Below are 24,363 nucleotides of genomic sequence, written 5' to 3'. Positions count from 1 at the left end.
AATTATGGCTAAGTGCTTGTTAAAATAAAATAATAACTAAATAAGGCTGTTTACCAGGATAAGGAGCAAAAACAGTTGGGGTTTGGGTTTTTGTTTTTGTTGTTGTTGTTGTTGTTTTGTTTTGCTTTGCTTTTGTTTGTAAGATGTTTCCTGTTTGAAAATTCTTTTCCAGTAAGGTTCATGTAATGTGAGCTTCACTCTTTAGCATGAGGGACTACTTACTGGAGTTGAAATGTTTAGTCACTCATTTTTTCCCCAGTGTTTTCATCAGTCTTTCCATTGAGAGGTAGATTTGTGATAATTCCTCAAGACAGGCCTGGGGTGATGTTTGCCTCTATGCTGCTGGCCCAGATGGAGCAATCTAGCTGGTAGAATGTTCCATGCAAAAGAAAGCACACACATTTTCCTTGGCGATGGCTGGATGCAAGCGTCAGAGAATTGATAGAAGGGATAGATAGAAGGAAAGATAGAAAGGGTAGAGCTATAGAAAGAACAGCCCAAAGCAACGTAACCCATTTTGTCAGCATTTACATTGTGTTGTCTCGGTGCCATGACAGAGTCTCACCTAGTCAATTCTATTATGTATCTGATGCTTGCTAACAAGGCTAACCTACTGATATGGTTGATGTTAAAAATAGTCAGGCAACAAAGAAAAGCACCTCTCAGTGACCACAGAGTGTCTAAACTTGGACAGTGGATGGCAAATGATGTTCTTAGGAACCCAAATCATTAGGACAGTAGCAAAATGAGGGCAAATGGTGTCCTGGGCAACATAATGTGTGTAAACTCATCTTCTCACCCACAGAGCCACTTTGCTGAAATTTGCCAAGGCTCACTAGTGTCTTCCAGGCACCCCGGGGAGGGGACCCCTGGATAGCAATCACCCTCAGCCCTGCCCTGGTTAAGGCCCTATATTAGCACTGAGAGGAGAGATGGTTCAGGGCATTTTATCCCCAACTCTGGGAAAAATAGCACAGTTGGTGCCTGACTTTCATTTCTGAAAATGGCACAGGTAATTTTTCAGCCCAATGAAATTTTTATTAAAAGAGGAAACAAAGGTAGAATGTGGAGAGGAGCTGATGCCAGTGCCTCTGATGATACTAACATTTCTTTTGCAATAATAAAAGAAACAGCATCACCCGGCACTTAAGGCTCCAAAATTGGAAGCATATCAAATAATGACAAATAAGATATTCATATGTGTGTGTGTGTGTGTGTGTGTGTGTGTGTGTGTGTAAGGGGAGAGGCTATAAAGCATAAGGTAAATGCAAATCAAGGTTGAAAAAATATAAAATAATCAGGTCAAGAGCAATCAGTAAAATCTACGCCAAACTAAATAATACTTTGATATTCTGTTCTGGGACAAGGATTTGGGATTATTTTGAAAAATAATGTCACTACAACTCTGTCCAGAACTCACAGCTGCAGCAACAGAAGTAAACAAGTCATTGCATTGGAAGACTGCAAGGTTCAAGAACAACCAAAGGCGCAAAACTCAATGGCATTCTTGTTGGTTCCCAGTGACATGATTACAGCTCATGCAATTCCCTAAAGGAAAACTACAAAGGGAAGTTTCTAGAGAGAGGAAGACAAATACCATTTGCTTGTTTGTTTTTAACTGGGATAACAAGAACAAAGATTAGGTAAAAGAGGTTTTCTGTATTTGCTTTTTAAAAAGTATTTCTATAGAAATATACAGTCATTTAACATAAAATCTTCCCCACTGCATTTTCATAGATCACTGTGTGGCTGAAAGATGCTACTGTTTACTAGACATTGAAAAAAGGCTATTGGGTTCATTGAGGGAGGGGGCCATGACTTTCTTTTTATGCAGTTCCCTACTCCTCAGCTTCCATCACATAAACATATGTGTAAGATCTTCCACACCAATGGTCAGAATGGATCATTCTTGCCTGCGAGTAGAAAGTGGGACTTACATTACCTAGTTTGATTATCCTGATGAATCAACCAGCTAGCTTTGTGACAGGTGTAGGTATTTTCATGTATCATTCGGTTATGCACTGAACCAAACTCCCAGGAAAAATCAAAGACAAAAAAGCAATCAATGACTTTGGATTCAAATTTAAATGTCCACATATTTGTCCATCAACAGACAAAAAATGTGTGTACCACCGTAATTTTGATGTTGTCTGTCTCATCGTTTGTAGTACTAAAAGGTCCATACTTTCTCAGTTCAAAAATGACACATAAGTAAAATGCTACAGGGGCCACAGAATATTATCTTGAAGACTGTGCGTTAGTTGTTCACATCAGGAAACAATTTTGCAACCCTATTCCGTCATTTAAGGGAGTGCATTCTTAAAATCAGAGAAATAACCAGTGTCCTGTAACAACGCACAAAACCAAATCGGCGTCTCCACTTTGATTTCTCTTTTGAAATTAATTTCCAGTTTGATTTTCTTTTGCCTCTGGTGTCCTAGATGATCATTTTGTAGCATCTGGATAATTTTATGTTAACATCTGGAATTGAGATTTTTTTTTTATTTGTCTGATGCACATAGAATACTTCTGTAAGAAATGTATTTTCCCCAGCTGCTGTTTATTCATTTCAAAGAGACATGGTTAAGTGAGTGTAACAGCCTCTAAAATTCCTGAGGAAACACAAAGCATGTTTAATACAAAGTCCTGCCAGTCTATTTTCTCTCCTACCAGCTTTTCCCATGGCAGAAGTGGTTGAGATCTGCACAGAAAGAAGAGTTTTAAATGGTAACAGGTGGTGTCGTTGAGCGCATGGGCCTTTGAAATCAGGCCTGGTTTGGAATCTCACTCTCTCAGGCAATCGCTGTGTAACCTTGGGCAAAATCTAGTTTCCTTTTCTCAAGATGGAGAAGTAAAATTACATGTCTTCCAACATAGGTCATATGTAATGAGACAATTTATATAAAATATCTGGCTTAAGGTGGGGACTCAATAAATGGCGACTGTTGTTATCATTTATTTCTATGTGTTACAGAATGAAATGTAGAATTGCTTCTTTTCCTGACTTCCTAGGGCTTTTATTATGTGCGTAACTGGCAGTTTGGCGATTTGTACAAGGTTTTTCAGAGCCGCAACCGAATCCTGTCTTTTAAAAACTTGCTTTGTGAGTGGAAGGAGACGAAGGAGTCAAGCTGGCTAAAGACATTGTAGAGGAAGCCAGAGAATGCTTCCTTTCTGAGCTTCTGTAGCAAAGGTTATGAAGCGTGTGTGCAAAGTAACTTGATGGTGTAAGCAATCCTTCGGAATTCACAAACTAAAATAAAATCTAAGTTCTAGCTATTGTGGTGGCAGGTATAAAAGAGTTCATTACCATCAGTGAAGTGTCCTTCCAAATGTTTTGAAACTCTGCTTGGATATTGCTATTGTTATCTTGATGACCTATTAACTAGTCTTGACTCTACATGACTTGTTTTTATCCCTTCTTCCCCCCAATTATTCACTTTCAAAGGTAAAATTTGTAATATTTAGTTAGTCAAAGCAATGTACTGAAGGTTCTGAGTACAGCTGTGAACAGTTTCAAAATCTCTTAGGTGTGGTTGGGATATGTTTAGAACCAGTGCAATTAATGTAAAGGATTTTTCATTTACTTAGTTGTACAACTTTTAATATCTTTGTTAAAAAATTAGGCTCATTTTACAGATTAAAAGGCATTTTTCAAGGGAACGCGAGTTAACAGTTTCAGAGAAATTATCTTAATAACATAGATTTCACATATTGAATCTGAAAACTCAATAATTTTCTTACAGTATATACTTTCTTAAGTACATACTTTCCTGTGTTCTCATGCTACCTTTAAGAAATTGAGGGTTTGCAGATTGTCTAATTTTTCATTCTTTCCCCAATACTTAGCAGGGTTTGTTCTCAATAGTTCTAGATAATGCTAGATGAGTGAATGAATGAAGAGATGATAAAACAAATGAGTTTATTGCCATTATTTATTAAAGAGATGCCCCCTTTTATACCTCCACTTATTCCCAAGGTAAGTATCCAGGTCGCATACAGAACAAAACATTTTAAATTAACAAAAATGAAAATTTAACTGAACAACAGCAAAAAAAAAAAAAATTAAAGAGAAACGCATATTTACTGCTCATCTGGAATGAGTTATTGCAGTTGAACTCAATTTGGAATTTTAAGATAATTAGGGCAAAAAAAGGAAAATGTCAAATTATGTAGTTTCCTTGTCTAACAAAAGAAGAGCATCCAAATTTGCAAGACAAACATTTTCTTGGCAATGCATTCTCAGAGAAAATTTTAACATACTCCTTATGTAAAGACTTCAGATAGCAAAAAGTACAAGATTTTCAAGCATAACTAGTACCGAGGATAATATACTTATTTATTTCTACCACATAAGAAAAATAAGTATATAAACTTAAAATTTTCACTCAATAATGATATATGAGTCTCTGAGGAAGTAAGATAATATGACTTAATTCCAGAATTTTTTGATAGTATATCAAATCAGGAAGGAGCCTGGAGGATGAATGGGTAGTTTGTGCATCTGGATGTCCCCCTCAGATGCCAAATCTGCAGGATTGAATTAGTGACAGGGACTTAAATATCAATATTCCTTGTTGCTAGGTAGTCTTCTGGGTGATTAACATACAGAGTAAAGGTCTAACCAGATGAAGAGCTAGCTCACCACCAGGTAGAAGTGCATTGTCAGGTGTCCTGTGATTGGAACCAATATATTTCCCCCAACATACATTGTGAGTAATAATAGATAACATTTATTGATCACTTGACACCTGCCAGATACCATTCTAAGTGCTTTGATTCTCTTAACCCATGAAACTTTCATAATAAAAACATGTAGAGACATTATCAGTGTTCTCGCTTTATGAATGAGGAAACTGATGGAAAATATTACTTTGCCCAGGATTATATGGTAATAAATGGCAGAGCCAAAATTTTAACCCAGGTTGATGCTACAGTCTGAGTGCTTAGTCATAGTCAGGAAGCTTCTTTCAACTTGCCTGTAAATGTGTATCAGCATGTGGGTTCTACACAATGGATGCTTTAGATTGTTTGATGTAATACAGAAAGACATGAATATTGATAACAGGAAGAGTAAAATCTGCTTGCCTTAACCATGAAAGATCATCAGTGTGACTTCCGGCCAAGTATCTGATTATGAAGAGAATTGCATTGTGATCAGCAGGCTAAGGTGAAGACACTAATGCAAACTCCGAAGTAGCTGAATGAATGGATTAACCTTTGCATGTAGCACAAGGTTACATAGGGCATAGCACAGGGCTCATCTATGGAAGTGGTCTTCGGGAGATTGTTTGATTTGAAGTAAAATCAGGGTTTAATTCCAAATTCTACCTCTCATGTTCCCTGTAACTTCCTAGCTTCTACTTTTCTGAGACCTTTGATGTGCCTTCTTGGAAGCTCAATTTTTTAACCTGTAAATTGGTTTAAAATTCTTGCTCTCTCTATCCCCCACCCCCAGCTTTGTCGTGATGCCAAACGAAATCCTGTAAGTGCATACCCTTGTGGATTCTAAAGCAATCTGCAGATGCCCAGTATTCACACATACTTGCTGTGGGTGAAAGGCATGCATCCAATTAATGTACAAGCTGTACCATGTTATTTTAGTTCAATTAAAAAGACAAGTAGCTTATCTATAGGCCAATTTCATGGCATTTTAAGCTAGAATTTTATCTGTTATAAATCTGTTCCTAACTACCCTGATTCAGTCTTTGAGGAAACTTTAATAGACTGGAATATATTCAAGAGTATATAGGGTCAGAATCTCTCTAAGAATCAAAAGCTAATGAGAAACCTTTGAAAGCCATGAGAAGTGCCTTATGTTTTTAACCACTTACCTCAAGAACGGAAGTAAAGCCAAGACCAGTAGTAGTGCTGACGGGTCATTGCTCTTTATGGGTAAATGCATAAGAGTGAGTGACCCAGTCTGAAGTTTCTTAAGGGAACAAAAACTCCTATAGAATACTTGAAGTTTTGTTTTAATATTTTAAAATGCCAAATAAAAACAAATGGAATAAAATTATATAAAGTAGTTACATGAGGAGAACTACACTGTGATCCATAGGCCAAGCCTCTTTCTCCTTCTGTTCTTTCCACTGCTGACAACCATTAATGGTTTAATAGGTATCTTTTCTTCTAGATATCGTTTTTAATGCAGGTATGAAAATGTGTATAAAAGTATATTATGTATTCTTATTTTTTCACAAATAGAATTATTCTCTACATAGTGTTTATGATTTGCTTTTTCACTTATGGTGTTGTGGCTTCTTACCCATGTCAGTATTGGTAGACTTAGATTGTTTTTATTTTAATTGTGATGCGATTCTTCTTGAAAATGTAGATTATCTTACAGTTTATTTCATCATATCTTCACTGATGATCCCTTAAGCTATTTCCAGCCTTTATGATTATAGGCAATGCTATAATGGACATCTTGTATAAATATAGTTATGTTCTCGCATGAATATTACTGTAAATAAGTCTGTTAAGATGAATCAGTAGGTCAAAGGACACACATGTTTAAATTATAACTTCTAGTATCTATATACTAATGTCATATAGAAGTTCTATTTATAACCAGAAACTGTCACATTCACAAGAGAAACAAATATGTTGAGAACATTTTTAAAGTCAGAGCAGATTTCAGGATGTTCCAGCCTCAGTCCCTCAGCTACAAATTTTGGTGCATTCAAGAAAAAAATCACAAGAATTTGTTAAATATCCAAAATTCCATTTGCTCCTCTGTATCCTCAAGAGTCTCTATGTAAGAGTCATGATTGACACAGTAAGGTTACATTGAAAATTGAGTTTTAGAATGTTTTGGGAGTCATGAACATAGTGAAGATCTATAATGCAATCATTTATAAAGTTTTAAAAGTTTACTATTCAAAAAAAGGAAAACAAGGGAAAGTCAAATTCAAATGAAAAAACAAATAAGCTTTGTTCCGTGGAACATTGCCATACATAAACATTGACATGATTGGACTAATGAATTTTTTAACCTGCCAGACTTTAGGAGAATCAAACTGAGTAAAAATGTGTAATTATTTTGTAAGTAAAAATGTATGAGGTTGTAGGTTTAAAAATCTAGAAAAGTGAAATAGCTTTACCGTGTTTCCTAAAAGATAATAATTAGCATATCAGAAAGCATCTGGACTTTGGTATGATTTAATGGGCTTAGAAATCACACCCTTCTTTACAGGTGACTTCACTTTTGTCTTCAGGGCTATTTTGTTTAAAGGCTTATTTATCCTCCATCAAAGTGATCTTTCTAAAGCTTTTCAGCATGCCTCTTCCAATTGGGTTGGGAAATCTTCAAGGAAATTATTATCCTCCCAGGTCTACAAGGTCTTTTGCTATTGCATTTGCTATGACTTAGACAAAGGGAAAATATACAGGAAAATGTCGAAGTGAGCGCTTTAGAATACAAAGGTGCCTAATATCTTCTCACACTACTTCTTTATTGCCCTTAATAAAAAATAGCTTTTAAAGTGCAAGGATATTTTTAAGCCGTATGAATCAGTATGCTCCTTCAGCTGGACTTTTCAAGGAGACTCTTTGAATACCGAAATGATTAACAATATCTCAAGCAAAATTGCACCAAGTGTGTGGTGTGGCAACAGTGGCTGGGGAAATGTGTCAGCCTAGAGGTCCCTGCTGAGTGCAAGACAAAGACCCCCTGCCCCATGGCGGTGGGCCTGGGCTGTATTTCCAGAAATAATGACTTACAGAGCCCCTAAAAAAGCACATGAATCACCCTCTTCCCCATGTTTGTTCCCTTTGGGGGAAGTTTGTCTACTAGGCTGTTAAATTGGGAGATTTACCCAGTAAGTAAGAAACATATTTACTACTTCTTTGAAGACCTCGGAATCGTTGGCAAATACGCTTTCAGTTTTTATCACAAGTCCCCTTGACACTACTGTTTACCAGCATTTTTACTTAATTTGAAGTTTAATGTAGCATAAGTCACTGCTGTGGGTTAACAACTTTCTAGTCTGGTTTGATGTTCCAGAGAGTTTCCCTGAACTTTACATCTGAGAACCAGCAGAGCCTCATGATTCCCAGAGTGAAAGCTGGAAGCTCTGGGAGGAGGCACTAAGCCATAACTTCAAATCTGGAAGCGGTTCGCTTTAGAGAAAGTAAAATCATCTTGTTAGTGAAGCCCCAGATTAGATTAGATCCTCTAATAAATACCATTATACGTGGGGTTTAAGAAAATTATATTGGAGCCTCTGCAAACTTTGGAAAAGGCGGTGGATCAAAGAAATTATAAAGCAGTAGCAAATTGTAAATAATATATTTTGAAATTATAATTAAAATTAACCAGAGTCAATTTTCTGAGGCATTGAGCTATTAAAGATTTATGAGTTGCCTGAAATCTCCAATCTTTCCTGAGGTAATCGCTTCAGTAGACATAAAGGAAAGGTATCTTATTTGCTGCCTCACTGCTTAAACCAGCATGAAAAAATCAAATTTGTGATTATTACTCATTATGAGGGTGTTTATTGCAACATACGTTTAGCCTTTAAAATTATGTGAGAAAAGATCACTAAATGTTGTTTTAGTCTTTCCTCAGAACTATAATCAGCAGAACTTACAAGTTCCCTAAACCAACTAATTTCTACCTGAACATGTAAGTCAATATCCTACAGGAACTTTAGGCTTTACTCTATGTAAATCTTTCATTGTATCAACTGATAATTTATAAATGATTAGCAGAATATTGAAAGACATCAAAATTTTTAGTGCCATTTCTGCAATCAACATTCAAAATATAGTTTTTGAAAAAAAAAAATTCTTGTACCAGAATTTTTTCCATTTGTCAAATGTTCCTGCCTGCAGGGGCACCAAGGTAGATGTCTTAAGTTTCCAGGTTTCATTCTGGGAAGCTTCAGTGTGTGAATGTGCTCATTATCACAAACACGGCTTTATTCATTTTTGTGGGCCAAAGTGAAAATTCAGGAAAAGAGAACCCAGAATCCTTCAGACTATTCTTTGCTTCACGCCTTTGGAAATCTGTGGGAGGCTCGATGGCACTAGACTGAATATTGGGAAACAGAATTTTATATAAAGTTTACCATCAGAGTTTTTCCAAATGGTACTTATGTGAACATTTGTAACTTGTATTTTTATCAGGATTGAATGATCTCTGGGTCTGCTGGACAGGAGTTGTGCAGAGCAGTTGTCTGTGGCCGAGTACGTTCCCCTGGGTAGACGTGTGCCAGCATCCACATAGCTCTATCACATGTATTATTGGTGGATTCGAATCCCAGGCTCTCTCACTTTCTACTCATTTGGTCTTGGGCAAGTTCATTAACTCTCTGAGCCTATTTCCTCATCTGCAAATAAGAAGAATAGTAATAGGCTCCTAATAATTATAACTAAATGGCATAAACCTAAGGAGAAAATCAGCATGTCAGTGCCTATTGAAAAATCATTACAGCTTAAAGCCATCTCATCCATGTGGTGCTTCTTGAAATGGTCCTTATATTTTGGTTAATGGTAGAGACCCAAAAGCTCAGGCCTGAATTGTCAGGTGACAAATCTGACTTTGTCAGAGGACAAACCTTGGCAAATGGGTTTATAGATTGTGAACCCAGAGGCACCGATCACCTTTGTTCTAGATTATCTCTTCAAGGCTGTTTATAGAGTGAACAAACAACCTTAGAAAGTAAAATTAGTGTCTCCCTGTGAATCAAAGGTCAGCTGTAAGCAAACAGCCTTAGAAGATATAGATAGTGTCCCTCTCTAGAGCGGGGGGGGGGAGGGGCAAGTATACTAACTGCCCAAAGTAAAAATTTGGTTTCTTTACACTGGGGGTTCCTCATCTGTAACACTACACACTGGAGTGTGCATATTAATGGGTCCTCATTTTAGCTCTCTGTGGGAAGTGAGGTTCAGAGGCCGGCACCAAATATGCTAATGCCTCTTGTACTGTGAGTAAGACAGTCATTTGACCCTGTTGTAAGAGTCTCGTATGTTTTGCCAGTATCCATGAAATTACGTCAGGCTAAATTTTTATCTTGCATATACGGTAAACTTTCAGACACTTCACAGTCTTGTTTTAAATAGTTTTATTAAAATATATTTCACATGGCACAAAAGTCAAAAATCTGACGTGTACAGTTCAATAGCATTTAATATATTCAGAGAGTTGTGCAGCCATCCTTGCGATCTAATTTTAGAACCTTTTCAACACCCTCCAAAGAAACCCCATATGCATTAGCAGTCATTTCCCAATCCTGTCCTCCCCTCCGTCTCCCAGCTGCCTTGGGCTGATGTTAGAGAGTAGGAGGGGTGGGTGGAAGCAGGAATGCAGTGAAGACGCCTTTGCAGCACTTAGGTGAGAGGTGTCTGAAAAGAAGATATATTTTAGAAGTAGAGCCAACAGGATTTCCTGACCAATGGGATCTGCCAGAAGGATTTGCTGATGGATTTTCCGTGAGGTGTGAGGGAATGAGTAAAGGAGGAGTTGGCCTTTTTTGGCCTCAGCAACTGGAAGGATTAAGTTGCCATTAAGTGAATTTGGGGAAGACTGTGGGTGTAGCAAGTTTTGACAGGGAGGAACAAGAGGTATTGCTTAAATTATATTAAGCTGGAAATGTCTGTTAGACATTGTAGCGAGGGTAAATAGACAACATGTAGTATTCTAGAGTCCAGATGAGAAATACTGCTTTAAGATATGAATTCGGGAATGTAGTGCCATGAGAATGCATGAGATCACCCAGGAAGTACATGAAGAACGAGAAGAGAAACAGCCCTAGAACTGAGCCCTGAGGCATTTCAACCTGTAGAGGTCAGAGAGATGAGGTAAAACTACTAACATCAAAGAGCAAACACACAGTTTTGGACAGAGATTTCTTGCACGAACATTGCAAGTGTTACATATTCTCTCTGTTGCCGGCTGTGAAAGCAATCTTGGGAAATGTGCACTCAGACCTCGGTGTGATTTATATAATAAGCAACTTAACTATTTGCTAATTCCGTTTCGCTTCCTAATGAAAAGAAAAAAGAAATGGCTTCAGGAGAAACCCATAGAGAAGACCCATAGAGAAGAACTTGACCAGGGTTTTCCAGGCAGGGTGTAGGGAAGCCCAAGCCTTGGTATACATTAAGCAAAAGCAAACAAATTAGTGTATGCTCTTTTATGTCCTTCAAGATTCATATTCCAAATTGTCTTATCGGAATATATCACAATGGTATATTCTGGAAGTAAGATCTGAAGGATAAAGTCAGAACTTAGACACTTTCTCTGAAGACCATTTACAACATTGATTGTATAATTAGATGTTGATTCTGGCTTTTAGTTGTATTTATAAAACTTTGAAAGGCATTTATTTTTAAATAGTTTCATTTATGATATCCTAAAAGCCTTGCCAGTTGAATTTTACATAGTGAGAAGAAAATGAAGTACCCACCACTTCACTCATATTCACTCAAGAAATACTTTATTTTTATGTAAAACTAAGGTGGTGTCTTATGAGATGCCAAACATCTGGGTGAAACTGAAAAAAAATAGTCATCAATGTTTACTACTGTGTGGATATTTGATGTCACGGAAATGATAAATCATAATTAGCATTTCAATTTGTCGAACAGATGTTCATTGAAATACAAACCCAACCTATTCCACAAACTGGAAGGACATTTTATTTTTTTATTTTTTTATTTTTTAAAATTTTTTTCTTTTCAACGTTTATTTATTTTTGGGACAGAGAGAGACAGAGCATGAACGGGGGAGGGGCAGAGAGAGAGGGAGACACAGAATCGGAAACAGGCTCCAGGTTCTGAGCCATCAGCCCAGAGCCCGACGCGGGGCTCGAACTCACGGACCGCGAGATCGTGACCTGGCTGAAGTCGGACGCTTAACCGACTGCGCCACCCAGGCGCCCCTGGAAGGACATTTTAGATGACCCGTAATTGTTCTTCTGCTTCTCAAAGTTAAAGAGAAACACAATTTATTAGCATAATCCATTCAATGATGTGTAAGGATAGGGTATGCTACTTTATAAATTTGAGTTTTTACACTGAAATGGTAATGTGTTGAAATTGATTTCACCTGTTGCATTTTAATGCTATTAATGGCTAAAAACAGCAGCAGGCAGAATTATAAATTAGACTTAAGTTTCAAGCATATTGAATATTTTCAGCAGGGTTTTTGTGTGTGTATGTGCGTGTGTGTTCCAACTCTAAGTCTTTTTGTATAAGTGACTGACCTAGTAAAATCCTTTCCATGGTGAATGATTATTTGTCTTCAGCGGGCTGCAAGGATTTGATTTTATAATGAAGGAAAAGATTTCTCAGGTAAACTATCTCTGGTTACCAGTTCCTTTTTTAAATCGTTAATATTTCCCAGTACTTCCCTGTGGTTGATTCCTAAGATATGCTGCAGCGGACAAGAGCTCTGGAATTATGGGTAGTGGAGAAAACATGCGGGCAGGCTCTGTGATCTGTGTCCTATTCTATCTCCAGCTTGCTTTTCTATTTCTATTCTGGCTTTTGATATTTGTGACCTGTTTTCTTTTTCCTCATTAATCTCTGTTTTTGAAATAGACTTCCTCCTGCCACTTATAGGAAATTATCAGGACTAATGAAAGGCACAAGAAGTATTACAATGATTAGGGAAAAGGCAATATTGTTATAAGTAGTACACTTCAAAATAATTATTTGGAAAGGGCAGCACTCATTTAGAGGTATAAATTCTGGGTTGCTTATTTTTGAGTTGCTCACTAGTTTGTTGACCTACATATGTTTTACTTGAAGAAGAAACAAGATCGTTGTGGTGGATGTGTGCTTCTCTACTGATTGTATAATTTGATATGAGGTTTAGGTCTTAAAAGAATGTTTTCCTTTCTCTTTATCAGTACCGTCATGTTGTTTGTTAAATATACCACGGGAAACAAATAGGAATATATAAATGTCACAGAAGAGATCCAAGTATATACAATGTGTTGAATTGGAATTGAGAATAAGTTAAATATTTAATTTTTTTAAATAACATACTTTAGAGGCTCAGTAAAGGAATTTTAAAGAAACAGTGGTATGGATATAGCAGTTAAGAGGAAGGATTAATTCAGCTAAAGCACATTACCAGAGGATAGGAAGGTCAGGAGATGTATCTGTGAAAGAGCTTAATAATGATAGGGAAGAAAGGGTGAGAAACAGAAAAGAAGGTGAATTATCAGAAATGAAGTTAAAGAGGGGGATGGATATTAATCAGATTTTCAGAAAAAAACCCACAAATACTGGCGTCCATACTGACGCCAGTCATGGGCCCAAGATTTTTCAAAACCAGGTTTTTAGGGATGTACTCTGGTACACTGTGAATAAAAGGGCTTTGCAGCATGGCCCTTGTGGTCTCTGACCCTACCCTGTGGAGTGAGATGATTAGAATTAGAAAAGTCTGTACATCGTCTTCCCGGGAGGTAATAAGCCCCTTGGGAAATAGGAATTCAGAGAATCTTACTTGTATTTCCCAGAAGACCGCCATACCTAGACCTCATATAAGGAATGGCATCTCCTATTAATGAGTCGAAGACTTTCGTTCATAGCTTATCGGACTTAGAGATGCTGAAGATGGTGATAGTGGTGGGATATGGGAGGACTAGGGAAAAGATACAGGTCAGGGAAGGCTGACATGAACGAGAGAAGGTCGTTCTAGAAGTGGAGAGGTTGGAAGCATTGCATTCTGGCCCACGAATACTCACTGGTCTTACACTGTACCTTTTTTTCAGGGAACCACATTCACAGCTATAACCACCACAAAGGCCACACGGATAGGCATGACCTACACTCATCTTTAAGTGTATGTGCATTTTACAGGTGTAGTTAGTATAAACTATCTCCAGAAGAGACTGTTAGCTTCTTATTTTGGAAATAAACACAGTGAGAGGGAAGAAGAAATGCAACCATCTTGTTACCATTTTGCATTGGAGCCAGTTTAGAATGAAAACAAACCCAAAACTCTTAAGCCCGGCAGCACTATTTATAACAATTTTGCTAATTTAACTCCTTTTCTTTTTGCTAAGGAGGAACAGTTGTATTTTTGTCATTAATAGAAAAGGGAACAGTGCCTGAACAGCCTATTATAAATTCTTCTGGGAAAGCATATTACAAATAATTGAAAACAAACCTGATTCTGCGAACTTGGCAGCCAATGTATAACAGAAAGCAATTCAGCCCTGGCCCCTGGATGATTGATTAAATGTTTTATTCCCTTTACCTTTCATTCACACTGTGTTTGTCAAGGGGAAAGAGAAAAGGGAATGTTGTGAAACAAAATCCACTTTAGATAAATAACTTACAGTAATGATCAGTGACCTTGTACCAGCAGTTTCTTCATTTTTCTCGAGTTTTAATGTGTCTAATATTCACAAGTCTGCATGAATTCCTGCAGAAAATGAGGCCCCGAATTTCAGCATGTCCCCACCCCCTGCCAGCTAACCAACATCACGAGCTGTATCAGAGCTTCTTTGAGGGCATGGCCCCACGGCTTCCTGTGGTCAGTTATTAGTGTGAATCCAGCAAAGGAACAAGAACACTGTGTACTCAGTCAATCTACAGAAAACTTCATCCTCTGGTTGTGTGGGAGGAGAGGTCCCTTGGTGCACTCTGTGTCTTTGAAGGGACTAGAGATCTGTTGGTGCTGTGCAGATGTCAGGGGTATGCAGAGCCAGCAGCCTACAAACCTAGTAAATAAATGATTATGATCCACCTCTGTTACAGAACAATGGGAGGAACCTGAATGTAGGATACTGTTGACATGGTTTGTGTTTGTTATTGCTGTTGTTCCGTAAAGCAGGCAAAGTTCACACTAAACCTTCTCAATGAAGCCCTTTTTAAAAACTTTGAGGGGCGCCTGGGTGGCGCAGTCGGTTAAGCGTCCGACTTCAGCCAGGTCACGATCTCGCGGTCCGTGAGTTCGAGCCCCGCATCAGGCTCTGGGCTGATGGCTCAGAGCCTGGAGCCTGTTTCCGATTCTGTGTCTCCCTCTCTCTCTGCTCCTCCCCCGTTCATGCTCTGTCTCTCTCTGTCCCAAAAATAAATAAACGTTGAAAAAAAAATTTTTAAAAAATAAAAAAAATAAAAAAATAAAAAAATAAAAAAAACTTTGATATTGCTGAATGCTCAGTGCACGTCACAGTGTGTGCTGCAAACCTGGTGACGCCAATGAAATTTTCAGCATGAGGTCAGATGGGTAGAGTCCCTTCTCACATCACATCCGTTTCTTCATCATCTTTGTCTTCTCACCAACTCCTGCCCAGATGTCAGTCGTTGTACAGCCTCCTCTTCCTGCAACCCTAGTGTTGCACTTCGTCACCTGTTGTGTCGTCAGCCCCGAAGGCCGGCATGTCGGCAGATGGAAATATAGGCCATCCCCAGAGCGACAGCCCAGCACAGAGCTGGAGGAGATTTGAGCCAGGAAGCCCCTCTGATGTTTCTTTGTCTTCGTTACTTGTGCAAAATTGGGTATGAATAAGAAGGTAAAATGCAGGCACATGGCCTGCTCTTGATGCGTCGTCTCCCATGGATGTCCAACATTCTTGGCATTTCCAGAATCACCTTTCCATCGTGGGAGGGAACCTTGCCACTGCTATTTATGTTGTCTGACGCCATCCAGGTTGGTAGTAGGTAGCTTCTGTAAAGGGCGCAGCATATCCTGCTTAGCAGAGAGACACAAAACCATTTGTATTATTTTTCTGACTTTCTCAAGAGTAACGACAACCACCACCTAATAGTTTTTTGTATGTGCTAGGCATTTTTCTGTTTTCTGTTCGGGTATGAATTACCTCTTTTGATTCAGCAAACAGCACGATATGAGGGTATTTTACCTTTTTTTTTTCCAATATATGAAATTTATTGTCAAATTGGTTTCCATACAAAGGTATTTTACCTTTTACATGGGAAATTGAGACACGGAGATTAAGGCGCCTAAATTCATGCCAGTAGTCAGTGGCCGAGCCAGAATCTGAACTCAAGCAGTCTGTCTCCAACACACATGGTCTTAAACTGTGATTAACTATCTCAAAATACACACAAACGCACATGCACACAATGACACAAAGCATCTGGCACAAGCTTAGCCTAGCCAAAATTAGAAAAGCATACATGTACAGGAATCCTTACCATCACACACACAGACTCATTGGTACTCAGGTTTATAAACCCACTGGAATAAAACTCCCTCAGTTATGGAATGAAAAAGTTTTGTTCTGTAAAAAAAAAAAAAAAAAAAAACCTTATTTTTTTGTTTATTATTTTACTCTTTGTGCAGTGAAAAATCTTAAGATTGGAAAGGGGAAACCTAAAGTTTCAAAAAACTGGGCTAGAGGCCGTAATTAGATAATAGAACACGTGATTTCACTTGAAAGCCTAGAAATTTGACCAACCATGTACAATTTCACTCTACAGATGACATGAAGCAAGATAAGAGTTTTAGAAAGAGAGAGAAAGAGAAGGATAGAAGAGAGAGAGGGAGAAGTAAAGATATGGATATGGAGACAACAATAAATTAATAACATAAGCAAAAATAAGAGAGGAGAGGAAGGTGGCAAAGAAAGGAATGTTCAGAGAGTGAGCCTGCCTGTCCCTACTTTGGTGAGAGCAGGGAGTGAACAGGCAAGGATTCAAGGATGAAGGCACGTGGGCAGTCACCATTTAGGGACACCAGTTAGCGTGCAGATATGTTACAGATGTTAGAAATACAGAGGCAGCCTAGGGGGACATGCTCAATCCCGAGAAACGTATGTCTGTGTACAAACTCTTCCCTAACCAGAAGTATCACTTCATAATTTAAAGTCTCTCATACCTTGTTTGAGGTAGAACCTTTCTGAACATGAACCTACGTGAGAGCATCAACAGCCCCCCCCCCAATGCTGCTTTTATATAAATGGGATAAAAATCAAATTAATGTATTTTTACAGTGTTTCATTTATATATTTACAACACACACACACACACACACACAAACACACACATGCACACAATTGCTCTCTGGAGCCCTTGAGTCAGAGAATAAGAATGGAAGAGAGACTGAATTCTGAATTTCTTTTTCAAGCACTCATCTAGGTTTTGTTCCAATCTAATGACACAGGATCTGGCGCAGTATTTAGACTTCCTGCTCCAAGATTTTATTTTAATTTTAAACAAGTGTTCCCACACAAGGACGGAGAACAAAACAGGAAAATGTTGCTTAAGTTTTCCTTTGTGCTCTTATTATATTTTCAAGTGTACTGATTGTTCTGTCCTACCAATGTGGGTCACTTGTACTCTTGGTGGCTTTTTTTCTGTCTGGGACTTTCTCTAACAGCTCTCCACGGTAAGGAAAAGCATGTTAGTTTCACAGATATTTATGTTTGGTATTAGCATATTCTTTTCCCCTTCTTTCTATAATTTAAGATTTTAGTACTTCCTACTTAGATTTTTCTGTAAGCTGTAAATTAATTCTTTTGCGCACCAGTGAATGCTTAATCCTTAAGTACTAAATGTGTCATAACCCATTTCATTACTGTGATGTTAGTAAGACCTTGGAGGTTGTTAGTTCTTTTCTGGATAACTGATGCTTTAGACTTCAACTCTTAGACATGTTCTGGTTGTGAGCTATGCATCTGTTTACCAGGAGGACCACTACTGATAAGGATCAATGCCAGGAAGTGTGAATCAGGTCTGAGATTGTTCTTGGCTTAGTGATCCTTTGTCCTTTACTCTTCATCCCTGCCCCTTCTCAGGAGGCCGGCCTCCATCTGTTCTAGTGGTGGGTCCTGAGTGGTACCCTGGAGCATAGTAAGCAATCTCCCTCACAAAGTTTAAAGTGGATAAAACCAGTAGGATAAATCTGACTCAAATTAATGAAGAAAAGCCAAGAGCTGGGGACATCAAACAATATAGATAATTCCAGAGGAGCAAGAGCAGGGTAATAAAGAGAAAGTGGAATTAAAATACTAGGGTCAGTCATGGATAGGATTGAAATGCAAGAAGGGCAAATGAAAGAATGGAGGGAAGGTGCATGGGAAAGGTTCTCCTCCCAGAGGCGAGCTTCTTGTTGATAGAAGTCTGCAAATAGTGCCTCGATGACTGACTTTTATTTGTTCAACAAGCACTTATACAACTTCCAGTCTATGAGGTAGTGTGGTGTTGGGCTGAGGAGCTCAACCAACGAAGTCAGAACTGGAACAAATCTTACCTATATGAACCTAGCCATATTGTTAAAATGCCAATATATGTTTTCTCTTGTTAAAAAAGGACATAACAGGGGTGCCTGGGTGGCTCAGTCTGTTAAGTGACCAGCGCTTGATTTTGTCTCAGGTCATGATCTCATAGTTTGTGGGATTGAGACCTACTTCAGGCTCTAGGCTGACAGCCCGGAGCCTGCTTGAGATTTTCTCTCTCCCTCCCTGCCCCTCCCCCACTTGTGTTTGCTCTCTCTCTCTCTCTCTCTCTCTCTCTCAATCTCAAATTAAATAAACTTAAAAAAGGACATAATAACAACACCAACCTCAAAGGATTGTCGAAAGCTTTAAATAAGTTAATACTCTATGAATTAGTATACACACATCACATGCAAGAAGGTCTGGTATCCAGTAAGTACACAATAGTAACTATTGTTTTTATGTTGCAAAGAAATTTCTGAACTAGCTGTGAAGTTGGAATAGATGACTAACAAAACTATTCTCTCAGTCTGTCTCTGGTGGAGGCACACCCAAAACAAAATTTGGCACAAAGCAAATGTTAGAGGAGAGTGAGAGAACTTTCCTTCTGGTGACTTTCCTTCACGTCCTGCGCTGAAGCAACTCCTCTCAGATTCTTTCCTGGCTATGAATTTCAGAAGATGTCTGGATCCCTATATAGTCTTAGCTTGACAGCACAAAGATTTAGTAATGGCATGTGCATTTGATAAAATTTAAATAAGAAGCTCCCAAAAGAGATCAAGAAAACCTATTTTGACAACTCTTCTTTTTTCCATGCAAATATTATGTACTTTAGCTGGAAAAGGAAAAACACAAGTAATAAGGAATTTTTAACTTGGAGTACTCTTTAAAAATCCTTATTTGAGGGGTTTCTGGGTGACTCAATTGGTTAAGTGGCCAACTTCGGCTCAGGTCATAATCTTGCTTTCATGGGTTCGAGTCCCACATCAGGCTCTGTGCTAAGAGCTCAGAACCTGGAGCCTGCTTCGGATTCTGCTCCTCTCTCTCTGACCCTCCCCTGCTCACTCTCTGTCTCTCTCTCAAAAATAAATAAAAACATTAAAAAAATTAAAAATCATTATTTGAAAATAATCATAAATTTTAAAATAGAGGTACAATGAGCACCCGCCTGTCAAGATTCTTTTAGAGCACACATAAAAGTAGGGGGAATTATATTTGCACTTGGTAATAGTTTTCTCTTTTTGAAAATTTGAGGGATTTAGTTGTCAATGTTCCTTGTATACATCATGACCAGTGGGAATGATACTGAGATCTTCCATTCAGTTATGATGGATTATGGTTAACCCATCTGGGCATATTTCAGATGGAACTAACTTAAGCTTCTCTTGAACAAGTGGATTAGAAGTAAATGTTTTGCTGGTTTGGTTTGAGTTGTAGAAAGCAAGAAGACCACCAGAAGCTTTTGGAAAAAAGGATCATACCAGTTTTGAAATTTTGAGAAAATTGAAACTCCTAAACCATCTGAGACTTTGTTTCTATTTTTCATTTTTCTAAAAAATGTTGTCCTTTTGTGTATTGAGTAGTTCCACATGAGTTAGTGCTACCACACGAAATGTGCTGTTGGTAGAAAAAAGAAGTAACTGATATAAAATGAGAGAGAGATAGACAAGACAGGTATTCTTTGACCAGTAGAGAAGCTATGCCAACCTTTGGAGTGCAATATTTTAACTAATTTAACTAGGAGACAAGAAAAGTAAAAACATGACAAATACTCTTTGAAGAGAACTGGTTTTAGTATTATGCTACAATTTATTAATGACTACTATTTTAACAGTGAAGAATCTGTTTAAATAGTTCATGGAAGGTAAAGATTTCATCCAGAAATGACAAATGCAAGAATTATAATTATGAAAAAAAAGAAAAAAGGAAGGAGAAAGAGAAGGAGAAAAACAAGAGAAAAGCAATTTAAATTTCAGGGGCAGTTGGAACCAAGTCAGTGTCAAAAGCAAAATATTGTCTTACAGGATAATGGAAGATCCATTAAGACTAGGCTTAAGGATAGAATACTCAATGATACAGTCATATTTAAATGGTTCATTAAGACAATGTTTCCCGGTATTGAAATGTGTTAGTTAAGGAAGTTAAAGTCACACACAGTCCTTGATATTTTACATATTAAAATATTACTTTTCATGTAGCTCAGTAGTCACGAACCATAGAAGAGTAGTTTTGGTTAGGCTTGTAAACTTATAATGATGGTGGGATGTTTATTAAGGACCTTCCAAACTAAGTCAGTGCATTGTACTATGTATGAAAAAAATTTTTCTAGTTCTGTTAAGTAAGAATGTTGAGGCATCTGAAGGGAAGTACACCTTTCTACACAGATACTCCATTATTTTTCTCTTCAGCAGTGGCTCAGCTTAAGTATTTTTTATTGTTGTTGATTTATCTAAATATTAGGGCTACAGAGATACTCCTATGTCTTTTTAGGAACTTGAACTGTTGCAGTTCTAGTGAGATTTGTTCAATTATGGTAAGCGAAATTCATGCTAAAATTCCTGATGTACATCCAATAATTGGATTTAAAAATACAGGTAAAATATGTACAAAATCAATTTAATTTTAATTTAATTTTAATATAATTTATTGTCAAAGTGGTTTCCATACAACACCCAGTACTCATCCCAACAAGTACCCTCCTCAATGCCCATCACCCACTTTCCCCTCTCCTCCAGCCCCATCAACCCTCAGTTTGTTCTCAGTATCCAAGCATCTCTTATGGTTTGCCTCCCTTCCTCTCTGTAACTTTTTTTTTCCCCTTCACCTTCCCCATGGTCTTCTGTTAAGTTTCTCCAGATGCACATATGAGTGAAAACATATGGTATCTGTCTTTCTCTGACTGATTTATTTCACTTAGCATGATACCCTCCAGTTCCATCCGTGTTGCTGCAAATGGCCAGATTTCATTCTTTCTCATTGCCAAGTAGTATTCCATTGTATATATAAACCACATCTTCTTTATCCATTTGTCAGTTGATGGACATTTAGGCTCTTTCCATAATTTGGCTATTGTTGAAAGTGCTGCTATAAACATTGGAGTGCATATGCCCTTATGCATCACCACTGCTGTATCCCTTGGGTAAATTCCTAGCAGTGCTATTGCTGGGTCATAGGTTGATTCTATTTTTAATTTTACAAAATCAATTTTAAAATGACATACATAATACATGATTTGTAAATGGGGAAAGGGTTAGCTGGTTGGAGGTTCTATCATAGTCTCTAATATTTGAGCACAGATATTGATTTATTCTTTCAGTAAATAATTATTGAGAATCTACTATGTACTACTCACTATGTTAAGCCCTGGGACTATATTGGAAATAAGATGAAGTTCCCATTCTCATTGAACTTATAGTCTATTAACAGATACAACACAAGCAAGTAAACAGGCTGTGATAATAGGGGAGAGTCACGGGAGCTCAGAGAATTCACAAGAGGAGCTCCTAGACAGGACACAGAGGTGTTCATGGTAGAAAGAATCGGCATCAACGCTGAGAGATGAATGATACATAAAGTATATCTGTACAAACGGGGAGCAGTGGGGAGACAGACGAGGTGTTTGGAAAAGGAGCCCAGAGATGAGATAGACCACAGCACAAAATAAGAAGTGAAAAATGACTCAGTGATTTGGAATATAGTAAGTAGCCAATAAATATTTTTGAATGAATGATTGGCTAAATGAATGAATGAGAAATATTGAAGTGTGAAGAGGTGGACCAGAGATAAAGCTTTGTAAGCATGTGTTTTAAGCCTTCATAGTACTTCATTTCCTGGATGCACAAATGAGCAATGATTGATTTAACAAAAGTAATCATTAAAATGCCAGCTATTAGTTGGAACAAATAACAAAATATGGGGAAAAGGAAACTGAAATGAGGACTTCAATAAAATGTGTTTGATATAACTAGAAAAAATGGACTGAAAAAAGGTTAAATTCATAGTATCGCATTTCCTCATTAAGGCCCTAAAGATTCTTGATAGGAAAATCTCCAGTATGAAATGTTTAGATATTTTATTAACTGGTGTTATAAATGATATATTATGTCACATTATTCTTTGTTTGGTGTATTTTTATTACCCAGGCCTTAATTTTCATATATTCATAAATGTTCACATTTTTAAGTCTTTAAAAATAATGCATTGATTTGAAAGGGTTTAACAAATTGCAATAAAATTTTTTTTGATAAGGTAAGGAAGGTTATTTCTTAATAACTATTCAGTTAAATCTAACAAAACTAAACAGTCCATAAAGATGATTATATATTTTAGCAAAAAAACACTTCTTCTAGAAATAAGGCACTATGTCACTGTCAATTAACCTTATTGATTGTTCTTGCCAGTCCATAGAGTTTAAGGAATCTGTTCTATAATTTTAATATAATTTATTGTTTTTTATGAACTCTTTTGTAAATAATAGTACTTCAAATTTATGGATTGGACACTGAGATAGCCAGAATACAATTTGCATAAAAAACTAACCAGGGACGTCTGGACGGTTCAGTTGGTTAAGCGTCTGACTTCAGCTCAGGCCATGTTCTCATGGCATGTCAGTTCAAGCCCCATGTTGGGCTCTGTGCTGACAGCTCAGAGCCTGGAGCCTGCTTCGGATTTTGTGTCACCCTCTCGCTCTGCCCCTCCCCCCCTCTTGTGCTCTACCTTTCTCTCTCTCAAGAATAAATACACATTTTTAAAAAAATTAAAAAAGAAAAGAAAAGAAAAATCTGAGCAATGGGAAAGGTCCACTTTGCTCTGCTGACAACATACAGTTGAGTAGATCTTAAGTTCACATACATGTCTCATGACTCAGAAAACATATTTATTAGTTCTTCCCAGCTGAGAATAGCCTGTTAAGTGAAACCTTGGTATAAAAGAGAATAAAGTTAACTAATGTTTAACCAATAAAAATAAATGCAGTAGACTTTGACTTAAGAAAATCATGAATCAAAGCTGTAATTTCCTAATTTTCTCAAAATCAACTTAACTCAAAATGCTTGGGTAGACCATGATACAGGGGATTACTGACTTTAATTTCATTTTGTGGAAATATTTGCACACTCAAAGATTTACTCATCTAATATTAAGAAAATTTCATTAATTTATTAAATTGCTTTTGAGGTAGAAAGCTAGTTGAATTTGTTAAATACTTAGGATTTACTTAAGTAGCATTTATTCAGAAATTTATACCTAACACTTAAGTTTTGCTAGATGCTGTCCTACATGCTGGGGATTATTTCAGTTAAGTAAACAGATCAAAATTCCTGAACTCTTGTGATTTATGATCCAGAGAGGGGAGAGAAATAATCATTATGGTAAATAAGCAAATCATATTCATGTTATGGTAGAAGAAAAGTACTATGGACAACATTGGAGCAGGTAGCAAGAAGAGTAAATGCCAGGATGAGATTTGCACTGTAATTAGAGAGTCACCGAGAAGACCTCATCTAAACAAGGTTGGAAAGAGATGAGAAAGTGAGCACTGCAGTATCTGGGAAGAGAACGTTCCAGGCAAGGGAACTCCAAGTACGAAGTTCCAAAGGCCAAATCCTATCTGGCATGTTCTAGCAAAGATGGCAGTCGAGCTGGAGTATTGTGAGTAGAGAAAGAGCAGGAAAGGAGTTCTTGAAGTTACTGTTTTCTTTGTCAGTGTTTTGAGGTACAAATGGCATTGGGATCATTTGAGTTCATTGTAAAGATTTTGGCTTTTACTGATGGTGAAATAGAAAGGCATTGGAAGGTTTTAAGTAAAATAATGACAGGAGTGGAGCTATGTTTCCAAAGGAATTTTTAGAGAGCTCCCTGAAACAGATGCAGAGCTCAAGAGAATATGCAAGATAGCTGTTGAAGCGCCAAGTGTAGAGGAGACTAAGAACTTTTGCTCCCATTCAGGAAATGACAACTTGGGTGCAGTCTGCTCACGTTGAATATGATTATGGCACGGGGCTTGCTCTGGGAATGGGCCTCTTTTGCTGTGGCTCACCCTCTTTCGGATAGTTGCTGGCCACTTTTCACTTCTTGCATATAATCTGTTGAAGAGGACTCTGCAGAAATTCCTGAAGATCATCTGGCCAACAGAAGTAAAGAAATCATGGACTAACATGCAGCATAGTAAGAGTAGGCTTTGGTGTACAGTATTTAAATTTTTTTAAACATTTATTTATTT

General features: G+C 37.6%; 1 protein-coding gene across 1 annotated transcript in view; it reads left to right on the top strand.

Annotated features, from left to right (window-relative positions):
• Window positions 1–13,661: 13,661 nt before the first annotated feature.
• Window positions 13,662–24,363, top strand: part of LAMA2 (laminin subunit alpha 2) — a 395,150-nt gene continuing 384,448 nt past the window's right edge. Inside the window, exon 1 of the mRNA XM_040449243.1 lies at window positions 13,662–13,667. The gene's annotated coding sequence lies outside the window, so the exon portion shown is untranslated. The remainder of the gene's footprint in view (window positions 13,668–24,363) is intronic.

This window comes from Herpailurus yagouaroundi, unplaced genomic scaffold, assembly GCF_014898765.1.
Source record: "Herpailurus yagouaroundi ecotype Mexico unplaced genomic scaffold, PumYag 198, whole genome shotgun sequence".
NCBI classification, from domain to species: Eukaryota; Metazoa; Chordata; class Mammalia; order Carnivora; family Felidae; genus Herpailurus; species Herpailurus yagouaroundi.
The sequence above is the reverse complement of the archived record's forward strand: the minus strand, read 5'-3'. Positions and strand labels throughout refer to the sequence as shown.